Genomic DNA, 13,421 nt, shown 5'->3' with positions numbered 1-13,421 from the left:
CCCTCTGATGATAATGCCAGAGAGCCAGTTTTGGGGTGTGTAGATGAAATATTAAAGTCAGTTTGGACTGAAATGTGTACAGCTCTCATTAATGACATTCTAGCAAATTTTAGTATGATATTATTTCCTCTAGGCAAGTTGTACTTTGGAAAGGTGTTCTGGAAATCCTGAGAGACACATCCTTCTATCTCACTGAATTCCACTCCTGCTGCTACACAAAACCTTATTTTTATTATTACTACTAATATTAATCCCTTTTCACTAACTTAATCCCTTTTCACTAACTTGTCTCTATGTGCATCAAAAATGAGTAGGGTATTTAATAAAAGTGACCAGACAACCGAGAGTATTTATCTTAAATACTACCAATTGTTTACTTAAAGTGTTATTCTTCTTTGTAGTTGTTGTTTTTGTTGTTGTTATTGAATTCATAAACCCCTTGCTTTTCTTCTGTCATCCTCAAAGTGCATCAGTTGAGTCTCAAAACGATAACACCTTGAAACTAAAAAGAGAAATAATTAAAGTTTTAAAAATTTTTAAAAATTTTGAAACAAGTTTAAACTTAGAGAAAAGTTGCAAGCATAGTACAAAAAACTCCTGGTAATCTTCATTGAGATGCGCCTATTCTAATATTTTGCTACATGTGAGTTATTCTCAATCTATCTCTCTTTCTCTCTTTTATACATATGTGTGCATGTATACATAGATATGTAAACATAGAACCACATATATGTGTATTTTTACCATTTTACCATTTTTAGAACCACTTGAGAATAACTTGAGAGCATCATGACACCTTTCTCCTAAATACCTCAGTATATATTTAAGATAAAAACATTATTTATATAATTATAATAAAACTATCAGAGCAGAAAATTTTATATTGATGTAATACTATAATCCAAAATATAACTTTACTCACATTTTGCCAATTTTGCCCAAAATTTCCCTCTTAGAATGTTTCTCATCCAAGATCACACACCAAATTTACTTTTCACTTTTCTTTTATCTGCTTTAATCTTAATTGATTTATCAGTTATGTTTTGTCTTTCAGAACTTTCATATTTTTAAGACTGTGGACCATTTATTTGTATAACATCCCTCAGTTTTGGTATGTCTGTTTATTCCTTATCATTTCATTCAGGATATACATTTTGGACAGTAATGCTATAGAAGTGCTCCTTCTTTAGTGCAACATAGCGAGAGGCATATAATATAGGTCTGTCCCATATTGGTGAAGTAAATTTTGATCACTTGTTTAAATAGCATCCTCCAGATTTCTCTCTCTATAGAAACTGCTTAGTTGAGGAATAACTAAGTAATAGGAATGGGGTTATAATTTGAGACAATGTAAATACCCTGTAAACCACCAAAATTTTGGTTGTTAGTTTTAATATCCATTTTTCCATAATCTGTCATTACCATAATTGTTGCAAGATAATGATTGTCCTTTTACGGTTATTAGTTAATATTCTGCTGTAAGGGAAATATTTCCTTCTCTCCTATTTTAAAAAAAATGTATATGATAGACAAAGAATCTTATTGGATTAAAATCCATTGCTATAACTATTTATGTTCATTCCCATATTATCCCAGTTTAGTCAATGTAAGCCCATTCACTCTAGCTCCTTTGAATTTTTGATACATCTCCATCATTTTCTGAGGATTTCTCTATTTAGTTTTTATTTTTGCCACAAAAAGATACTCCAAACTTATCTGTGAACTTTTTCTGCCCTCTCCCTGGAATTATCAATTTCTTTAAGAGCCTGATTCTTCTGTATATTGGGTAGTGGTATTTAGAAACTAATATTATTTCAAGAAGTCTAATTTAAAATCTATTTGAAAACCATCAATTTTATACACTTTAAAAATTTTTTGTAACATAGAATTACAATATGTTTACCAACACACACACAAAAATCACTTAACCTTTAGAAATATAAAACATCCAATATTTATTTTTTAAAAAAAGCCAGAATAGGAATCAGTCATTTTCCTAGCGCAATGAGATTTAGAGAACTATACATGTTACCTTATTAGAAAATAATTAATTTGCAAATGCATTAACTAGTAATGCCACAATGGAAGATGGATCTAATTTTACAGGTAGATGTGTCACAAAGTTCCTATTTAGAGATAATAATAAAAATAAAAATATATTTAAATAGGCCTTGTCCAAATCCCACCAAAATAATTTCAGAACCTTCAGTCTCTGTCCATAGACTCTTCTTATCTAGGAGTATCTCATTATATTCAAACTCAAGTCTACATTACCTAGCTTAGTACCTGAAATATTGTATATACTCATTCACATTTAATGAAAATACACGGGAAAGAGTAAAAAAGGTAGAAAGAGTAGAATGAAAGAAAATAAAGAAGGAAAATGATACAAAGAAAATTAGGTCAAAATTTAATTTCTGTTAGTGAGATTTCCACCTTTGTTGAGGAGATGTTACAGTAAGCCCAATTTGGGGTAGACGCTTAGTCACAAAGAGCTGACGGCTGTGGTATGTAATCCTCAAGGAGAAAATCACTCTGCAAAATAGCTGTGAAGTGTCTAATTCTCGGTCAGGAGGGAAAGTTGGGCACAATAGAGAACAGGAAATATATGGTTCCTACATCAGGTGTTTGATAATCAAACAAAGAATAAAAGGCATTATATTTGACATGACACAAGTTTGTTTATGGAGGATGACTCAAATTTTATCCACTTGGAAAAAGAGGACAAAAGAGATTTTACAGAAAAATAATACATGAAGGCATGAAATCATAAAATAGATTTCAGAAGAGCAAATATTTCACTGTGTCTGTAGCTTTGGGTGATAGTGTACACTGGAAAGTCAAATTGAATTAAAATCTTACTCCAGGTCACTTATTCAACTGTTAACTTTTACTGGATCTTTGTTACTAAAAAAACTCTCTTCAATTCTATTTCCTGCTGTAGAGAAGAGAAACTTTTCTAGTCCTGCCAGGTATTAAACTTGTGAACTCTTTCTAACCAGTCAAACCATTTTGAGCCTATCCACCTTTAGCAACATCTTGCCAAAACAATCATTAGTAGCCAGCACACACTACTTGGAAGTTTTATTTTCTAACTCTTTTCTTAGAGCTGTCAGGCAAGCAAGCACATTTTTCTGCTTCTAAAATTATTGTAGATGACAATTGTAACTAATGTTTTGCCACTGTATAACATGGATCACAAAATTTCTAGCCTCTGGTGTTCATTTCCTAGGGACCCACTTCCTAAATGCTAAGCTAATGCTAAGCATTTCAGTTTTTGGTCAAAATAGCACCCTTATTCTAATACCAGTTTCTGTCAAGATACTCTAAATTATGTTGCCATAACAGGTGAAGTTACAGTTCTCAATGGCTTTACTCAATAAAAATTATTGCTCACTCATGGCACTGTCCAAACGAGGATCAGATGCTCTCCACCCCCACCCCAGACATCCCACTGAAATTGATGACACAAGGATCTGGGGACCAATATGATCTCTCTAAAATCTTGCATTTCGTCCTTTCCGGTATTGTGAATAAGACAGAGAAAGAAGAAATAGAAGATCAAGTGTGACCTTTTAAGAGTCTAGTTCAAAGACTGAAGTACACCATTTCCTTTCATATTCTATGAGCACAACTGCTCACATAGAACCAGTCATGCAGCAAGTGTGAGGTGAGGGGAAATATAGTATTTAGCTATGCCCATAATATGCCTATATTATGAAAGCAGTGAGAATTGCAGAGGAGGGATTTAAGATGGGAGAGAACAGAAATGAGGAAATGTATCTGTATCATTATAACGATCTAGACAAAAGAGAAGTAGAGTTGAAACTAATGACATAATATTGGTCATGGAGAGTAATACAGATTGCAGAGTTATCACTGAAGAATATTTATTGTCTTAGAAGACTGAATGGAAAATGATGGAATCAGAGATACATTTTCAGATTTTTCACTTAGACAAGGTAAATAGTTGGCCATGACAATATATAAAATATATCTTATTTTTTAAATAGGTAAACTTGGATTTTGACCTGTTGAATTTGAATTTGCTACAAATTGTATTCATAATGAACTGACAGTGGGAATACGATCTTGAAGTTATGGTGATAAAACAAACCTGAAAACTTAAATTTGTGAGTCATATGAGTATAAATATTAGTTAAAGCCTGATAAGTGGACAAAATCTACTTATTATTTTTTCATATTTTTTATGAAATATATACTTAGCGTAGTGTTCCAGATACGGTAATAGATATAGGAGATTTAAAAATTCACGAAAAGGGATCCCCAACATGGAGAATCTCATCTCTATTGTTACAATAAAAATTGCTTAAAAATTAGAATACAGTATGATAAATACCACATTAAAAAACATTATTATTGTATTAACATTCAAAGATTACAAACCAGAATGTGATTTACAATCGTTCTCACTGAGGGATGAAATTATACTTAAGTTTGATTTTTTTTTTTCTTTTTGGAAGTGTCTTCTAAATTAATAACAATGAAATGTATAACAAAATGTAACTATTCAGTAGAGTCCTACTGCAGTTATCTGATTGTTTATTAAATGCTTTTGGGTAGTTCTTTATTGTTTTTCTTTCTTTTTTTTTTTTTCTATTTCCTGCAATAGAAACTAAAGGTAAAGAGATTTTTCCAAAAATATTATTGGGTTTTTTTTTAATACCCTGACTATTAATTTCATCAATGAAGCCTTAAGAATGTCTAGTTTAAAGGCAAGCCAAATAATTTATGTATCTTAAGGACACTCAAGCACTGTCGACAATCTATGGGATAAAATCTAAATCTCTAATCTGTAGCCTTTCTTTCTTTTGGTCTCTCTAATGGAAAACTATGATGTATGTCACTGACACTCTGAAACTTATCAGAGTAAAAAGGGCAAGACACCTTCCCTATCAAATTAATGGTGTGCACCACACTGACATTGAGACAAGGTGTCTCTCAACAGATTCCTTATGTTTTCTCTGCCCATCCGGGAGTTGATTTAGCAGATAGGAACCTGTCACAGAGTTAGTAAAAGAGGAGTACACAAGAAACTCTAAAGAAGTGAAAGTACTCTTAGATCAATGTGTTAGTGTTCCATAAAAATGATTTCTTTTTATTATTGAGAAGTTATTACATGCTTGAAACAATTAGACATTTTCTATGATAGTAGGAAAGTGAAATGCAGTGAATCGGAATTTGTTTCTGGAATAGATTCCTCTAATAAAGGACAAAAATATTATTTTAAAATAATTTAATATACCAAATAGAATTCTGTTAAGTGCCCCAGTATCTCTAAATTATATCAACTAATTTTTTTACTTTTAATCTGGTTCCTATAATAAACCATCCTAAATTATAATTATCTTTCAGGCAAACATAAAATGAAAAATCTATAATGATGTCTAATTTACTGCTTAAAAGCATAAGGTTGAATTTTGTCTATTCCAATCCATTATAAAACAAATTTAATTTTTTGTAAAATATAACTAGAAAACTTAACCATTAAAATTAAATATCTCAGACTTAAGATATTCACTTTTAAAAAGCTACTAACTTTGTTTGTATTCTGCATATTCGTAGGTAAATCTTATGTACATGTCACCAACTTCCTAGAAAATTTTTCTTCTTATTGCAGTAAACTTTAGTCCATTTTAATTTTATCATAAGTAATAAGTTTAGTACTTTACCTGATCTATGAGGAACTATATTTTTTTTGTGATTTAATGTGATCAATACAACTTGTTATAAAACACTCAAAAAGAGTTTATTAGAAATTAAATGCATGCTTTAGGTTATCAAATTATACTGACACTATGATTTCTAAGTTCTTTCCAATTCCAGAGTATGATTTATAGTTTAATTTACTTACATTCTTAATTCCAGACATTGATCTATTCTAAGAAACAGACCAACACTTAATCCTATGGTCTTTACAAAAGCTGTTGTATTCCCTACATCAAATTTTATAAACTGGAATACTTATACGCATAATTTAATTTTTAAATATTTTTGAACTGGAAAGGTGCATTTTTGTACAAAGGGCAAAAGAGATATATTTTATTCTACCACATACCATAAAGAGAAGTCTGTCAGAATGGAGATGGTACAGTTATCAGAGTCCGTAAGACAATGTTACTTTAAACAAACAAATGGGATTCCAAATAAGTGTAAAATTTAGTGTCCTTTAAGAAATGGGAGCTGAAAAATATATTCAAAAAATTTTAATCAAGCACAAGTAATCCACTTTCCTAATTGCAAACAGTTTCTCAAGTATGTATAAGGGATACACCCAGGTTTTTAAATGTATTACCAATATCATTTATAGTAGTCATACAATGGATTGTACATGGGGAAACACTTTTGTCTTTATCTTTATACATGGACTACTCCATGTCCCTTTTTATTCATGATGTCCTAATTTTTGTTAACTTGTAGCAAGAGTCTAGGTGATTCTATATGGAGAATGACTTGCTAAGAATCATGCTAGTTTTAAATAATTTCTCCAAATCTAATACCTGATCTTAGCATCTCTTGTTTTGTTGAGACATTGGAGTCAGTAAAGCAAAAGACACATTTTGGCCAACAAAAGGGAAGCATCCAGACTTAGTGGGTAAAATGAAGGCCTTATCCCATGTCTAACCAACGTATACAATCCTCATTGAATGGATATTGTATTTATCACACAAAAAATTATTGGTTATACGCACATGGGAAGTATAATAGCATCATGCTATGAGTTACATGCTATGAGTTCACACACTTGTTCTGTCATTTACTAATTGTGTGACCTTGGGGAATTTTTTAAATTTGTGCCTCTTACTAAATTTTTTAAAGAGAAATTATAACAGTGCCTAACTCATTGAGTTCTTTCGAAAATTAAGTGAAAAAAAAAATACAAGTAGACTATTTAGAATATTCCAAAACTCAAAATAAGCATACAGCAAATACTATTATATAATTTTTAATCACTTATCATTATGATTACAGAGGATATTGCCTTAATGGTGAGGTCTTCATTTGCTCAGACAGTACTAGTCTTTTAGAAATCATGAAAATTCCCTTAATTGTCTTAGACAGGAAGGAGCGATTTGTAGGAGGATCCTTGGTAGAAGTAGAACAGTTTTTTTATTTTTGTTTGTTTTGTTTGTTTTTTTGACTGACCTGGAAGGGCCAGTATGTCAAGAACTTAAGTGTTTCTGAAGAATGAGAAAAAGTTCATCCGGATCCAATAAACCAAGGAATTCAAGTAGAGTTGCAGGCTTTTGGAGTTGCCATATAGTTAGCTAATTTATGAGATAATAAAGGGACTAGCATAGAGACCTTGGAATCTGGTTAGCTATGATAGCTCTGAAATCTTTTGTAAATGGAATGTTTGCAAAGTTTTTTAAATTTTCCTTTGAATCTTTTGTTCACTATATAATTTAGTAAGGATCTTAGCTTATTTTGTGTATTGCTTTAACTTTCAGTTTTATTTAAATTATCAGATTGATTTAGCTACACTGAAAAGAAACAAAATGGACATTACATTTTTCATTTGTATTTTTACTTTTTTAAAACAAATTTATTACTTATAGCATTATTGATATATAATTGACATACTACACAATTCATCCTTTTAAAGCACAATTCAGTGGTTTTTAGTATATTCACAACGTTGTACAAACATCACTTCTATCTGATTTTTGAAGATTTTTATCACCACAAAAAGAAATTTCATACCATTAGCAGTCACTACCCATTTCCCCTTCCCCCTAGCCCCTGGAAACCACTAATCTGTTTTCCGGTTTTTTTTAATTTGTCTATTCTGCACATTTTAAATAAGCAGACTCATGCAATAACTGGCTTCTTTCATTAAATAATGGTTTCAAATTTCATATTATTATGTATCAGGACCTCATTCCTTTGTAATGCTAAACAATATTCTATCATAAGTATATATTATTTTTGTTCATCCATTCATCATTTCATGTTTTGTTTCCAGTTTTTGGCTACTATGAATAATGCTGCTTTGAATACATATATACAACATTTTGTGTAGAAATATGTTTTCATTTCTTTTTAGTGTATATGTAAGAGTGGAATTGCTGAATCATATGGTAACTCTGTTTAACACTGTGAGGAAAAATTGTTTTCCATTGTGGCTACGGCATGTTACTTTGCCAATACCAATATAGGAGTGTTCCAATTTCTCAGCATCCTTGCCAACATTTGTTATTATATATCTTTTTGATTATAGCCATCCTAGTGTGTGTGAAATGGTATCTCACTGTGGTTTTGATTTGCATTCCTCTAATGAGTAATGATGTTGAATATGTTTTCATGTGCTTATTGTTCACTTGTATATCTTCTTCAGAGAAAATTTCTGTTTAACAACTTGCCCATTTTTAAATTGAGTTAACTGTTTTTTCATTATTGATTTGTAGTATCCTTTTCAATCACAATTTTCATTGATGTTGGGAGGGGCAAATTTGGTAGTAACAGTGGAACTTGAAATAAGAAATCACGTATAAGGAAAAAATAACTGTACCTATTCTGGCAAATAAATGTTCAAGGAATATTTATGGAGTATCTTCTATTTTCAAGACATTGATATAGGCAGTGAGCTGCGGTAATTTGCTGTACAGGCCTTACATTTTGGACAAATAAGAAAATAAATTAACAGTATCCATTCTGTTACTGATAAGCACCTAGAAACAAACAAACAAAAAAGATGTCCTGAGAGGGGGGCATCTGAGTGAGAAGGAAAAACCTCGCGGACAAGATGGCACAGGCCTGAGACCTTAAGATATCAGCTTTTTTAAAGAGCCAATGGAGACAATTTTAGGCAGTGGCAGCAGCAAAAAAAGGTACCACGGCAGCAAAACTACTGGTGAATTTAGGAAGAAAAATAAGAAGGCCATTGTGACTGGAATTTAGTGGGGAAGAGAGAAAATAAAATAGGCAGCTGATGATCACATAGTACCTTGTGTGCTACGGTTAAGAATTTAGATTTTCTTCTAAATGGCGTGAGGAACTAACAAGAGAGTTTAAACGGGGGCATGCAAGATCTAATTTCCCTTGGGGAAAGACCACCTATTTGATAAACGGTTAGGAGAAGACAAAAGTAGGTGCATAGAGGTCATGTGGGAGGTTATACAATAGTCAAAGAAAAGGTTGTTGCCTTGAACTCTGGCGGTGATGGTAATGATGTTACAGTGTGGATACATTTGGAAGCTATTTTTGAAATAGAGCTAATGTGGTTGCTGGCTGATGAGGGGATGGCATGTGTGGGTGAAGAAAATTGGAGAACTCTAGTTGATTCCAATTTATATGACCTATAACGTTTACCTTTTAAAATAATATCTTATATTTTTTACCTGGATGAATGACTACTGGTGTCATTTACTTAATCAGAGAAAAGGAGATAATTAATGTTGATAACTAGTAAGGAAGGTGATTTTCTTCTCTGAAACAATCTTCCAGTCAAAAGCCCAATAGGAATCTCAAATGGAAGCCTACTGATACTTGGCCTGGGCAAAAATATTCTAGGCTGGAGTCTTTTTCTGCAAATTTTGAGTTTATCATTCTTTTCTTCATCCAATTAACCATAACTCACCCAAGAAAGTAAAGATGCTTTTACCTTAGAGTATGTGATATTCAGCAAGACCTGTGTAAATGTTTACATAAATAATACTTGAGTAAGGCAGCAGCCAGGTTGATATATGTAAACTCTATTTCTGTAATTACTAGATGTAAAAGCATCTTGGACTGGTTTTATAGCCAAAGTGCTATTGGAGAAATAGCATGGTGAAAGATTAAAGGCAAGGCTGTATTGATTTCCTAACCTTTAATTTTTTTGGTAATCTTAAGCTCTTGTCCTAAATGCCCACCTGTGACACCAGCTAATATAACAAATATCAGCAAACAATTTCAGATTTTCCCAGATATCAGAGAGTAGCTAACATCAGGAATAGCTATATTTACTTTATTTTCATCTTTGTCTTTACTTGCTAGTGATTAGAAGAGAAATTTTATCATGCCAAAGTGTCAGAAATATTCAACAATAATCGTTGCCATCACCAGAATAAGAGCTCTGGAACCTTGGTTCTTTTACCATCACACCAGCCACTGAACAATTTTTCTTGGATACATTCCTGATGACAGATGCCTAAAACATCATTTAACGACAGGAAGTGTATTGTGCAACATTTGTACTGAGAATCTGCTAAAACTGCCATAAACTGAAGTATGCATTTGCTGATGTGCAGAAAGTGTGCTCATTTCAAAAAGTATCCTTCTATTAAAATTAATTAGTCTCCTCAAGAATGTTAAGTTTCTTTTCTATCAAACCCATGAGAAGTAGAACAAACCTGCATAGTCTGAAAGGGAGAAAGTTAATCAAATACGAGATTTAGATCTAATCCTATAATAGCTGAATCATTAATAGATTATAGAGTATTCAGAATAAAAGGGGAAAAAGTGTTTGAAAACTAGTTCAAAGTATTCTGTCATTGTGTTTTAATCTTACCTTAGGCATGTGGATTGATTACATGACTGAATTTAGCTAAATTGCCAGTGTACAATTTGCCTATTTCCATGGTAATTCTTTATTCTTCCTCAGATACTTTCATCCATTATGAATACTACAGACAATCCAGGCCTTATTTATGAGTTGCCTTGAGTTGAGCTTAGCACGTTTCAGTCCATATGTTCAGATATAGATATTCAAGTATTAAAAAAAAAAGGGAAAATAGGATAGTTGACTTTTCTGTCATAAATATCTTTATGTTCACTCTATTTTATGATTTGTTGCTCAGAGGCATAGTGTATTTGCCAGTACTGTACTCTTTTCTTGTAAGTCACAGAAACCCTATACATACATACATACATACAGGTCTGTGTGGTTGGGACTTAGTAACTCAGATAACTAAGCTGCAGGAAAGGCAGCGATGCCTAGATTCACAGACTTGAATACCATCGGGATGCTATCTCTCGATCTTGTTTCTTTCTATATATTGGCTCCATTTGCTTCTGTTGTAGTTTTATCTATATTGATAGGGAAATACGCAATGCAGATGTATTGGTGGTGAGAGGAAATACATGTCTAGTGGAAACTGAACTATTACAATCCTACTATTTAACTATTAAAACTGAAATAGTGGAGGAGGGGGTGGAAGGTGGGCAAATTGGGTGAAGGGAGTTAAAATGCACAAACTTCCAGCTGTAAAATAAATCATGGGGATGTAATGCACAGCATGGTGACTATAGTTGACAATACTGTATTGTATACTTGAAAGTTGCTAAGAGAGTGAAATTTAAAAGCTCTCATGACAAGAAAAAAAATTATGTAACTATGCATGGTGATGGATGCTATTAGACATTGTGGTGATCATTTCACAATATATACAAATATCGAATCATTATGTTGTACACCTGAAATTAATATAATATTGTATGTCAATTATATCTCAATAAAAATGTAAAATTAAAAAAAAATGAAATGATTATTTTGAAAAGCTCCACTTAAAAATAATTCTGAGGTAGGACTTTAATTCACCCCACTTGTTTGCAGTCCTTGGTATTCTGGAGGTGAAATGAATGAAATATGAAGACTGGCTTTGTTTGGGGCAGGTTCTTATAAATTACATCCCATCACAGGATGAAGAGGAAATGAAATCATGTGGGAAGATATCAGCTCCCCTCTGACAAACACAATAAAAGAACAAGAGAAAGATAGTTTCTGCAAAGAAGAGAAACTGGAGTTTCCAGAACATGGGTTGTTGTTACTGGAGCTGGTGTGCTGTTATTGGAGCACAAGTAGCTGGGAATTAGAATAATAAATGTCCAGCACACAAACAGCTGCCTGCAAACAATGAAGAAAATATGCCGATGGACTCATAGAAGTTAAGCACTTCAAGAATATATAGGGCAAACCTTGAAAGACTGAAGGCTGAATGGAAGGAAGGAAGGGAGGGAGGAAGGGAGAGAGGAAGGGTGGAAAAAAATGCCCTAAACTGGAACTCTTTCTCACAAGCATTAATCATTTATGTTATTAAATAGTAAATACCACCAACATTTCATGTACTTCTTAAAATATGACTCAATTTAATTTGCCTGGAAAAATTGCTTTTGCTGTGTTTGAGATACCTAAAGAAATTATGGGAAAGCCACAATGTTTTTTCATACCTACATTTTTTTTTTCTGTTTTTTGTTTTTTAATTAATTAATTAATTACTTTATTTATGGCTGTGTTGGGTCTTTGTTTCTGTGCGAGGGCTTTCTCTAGTTGCGGCGAGCGGGGGCCACTCTTCATCGCGGTGCGCGGGCCTCTCACTATCGCGGCCTCTCTTGTTGCGGAGCAGAGGCTCCAGACGCGCAGGCTCAGTAGTTGTGGCTCACGGGCCCAGTTGCTCCGTGGCATGTGGGATCTTCCCAGACCAGGGCTCGAACCCTTGTCCCCTGCATTGGCAGGCAGATTCTCAACCACTGCGCCACCAGGGAAGCCCCATACCTACATTTAATTTGAAGTTTCTAAATCTGTTTGAATATACTAATTAATTACACTCTCCACAGCTTTTTTGGAAAGTGGGAGATAACTGTATTTCTCTTTTACAGATGGATTACCCAGAAGCAGAGAGCTAAAGTGACTTTGTAAAAAAAAAAAAAAAAAAATAGTCGTTCATGTGTAGAAGCCAGTTTTGCTGGTGAGGATGGACACTCGTCTGTTTCTTTAACCATCCAGCAAACCGCCACTCCTTAAGGAGAAAAGCTAGGGATCCATGCCCTCTATTTGTTGCCATTTAATTACCTGGAATCAGATTGGATCTGAGACCAACTGCCTTCTGAATTTATTTTTTAAAAGCCCATATTCGAGATGTTTTGCAAAAGTCTGAATCAAGTATTAGAAACTTCTGTGTTGTATTTGGAGTAAATTTATGTCATTAAGAGAAACAAAGTTCAGGCAATAAATGAAAGAAAATCTGCACTTAGAAAATGTATGAATGTCCTGAAATTGATTTCACCCATAAAGTAAAACTTCCTTCTTAAAAAAAAAGAACCTCCTTGGAAGGAAAAATTCTAGGCACAGAAAAAGTGCATTAAAGGTATTCACATAAAAGTAAACTTTAAATGAACTCTCTATAAAATTACAACTACAAGAGCAGACTTGTAAATCAGATCAACGTTGAACAAGTGCAAGAAATGTATGTGTCAATGTGGCAGTGATAGGACTGAGTTTACAGCTCCACCTTGAAACTGTGGTATATAGTAGAATGCAGCCACAGGAACGGAAAACTCTAGAGAAATAGTTATAGACAGTTGCATTGGAAATATAAATAATATTTTCAAATCATTGATTTGGGATGATTCTTTACTCCAGAAGTTTAAATAAATTATTTTTATTTAAAAAGAGAGAAAAGAAGTTCAATGTACACTCC

General features: G+C 32.9%; 1 pseudogene; it reads right to left on the bottom strand.

The window, feature by feature from the left end:
- Positions 1-328: 328 nt before the first annotated feature.
- Positions 329-13,421, bottom strand: part of LOC103004772 (mitotic spindle assembly checkpoint protein MAD1-like) — a 247,208-nt pseudogene continuing 234,115 nt past the window's right edge.

The sequence above is a fragment of the Balaenoptera acutorostrata genome, chromosome 5 (assembly GCF_949987535.1).
Source record: "Balaenoptera acutorostrata chromosome 5, mBalAcu1.1, whole genome shotgun sequence".
NCBI lineage: Eukaryota > Metazoa > Chordata > Mammalia > Artiodactyla > Balaenopteridae > Balaenoptera > Balaenoptera acutorostrata.
Note: the sequence above shows the minus strand (reverse complement) of the source record. Positions and strands in the feature narration are given on the sequence as shown.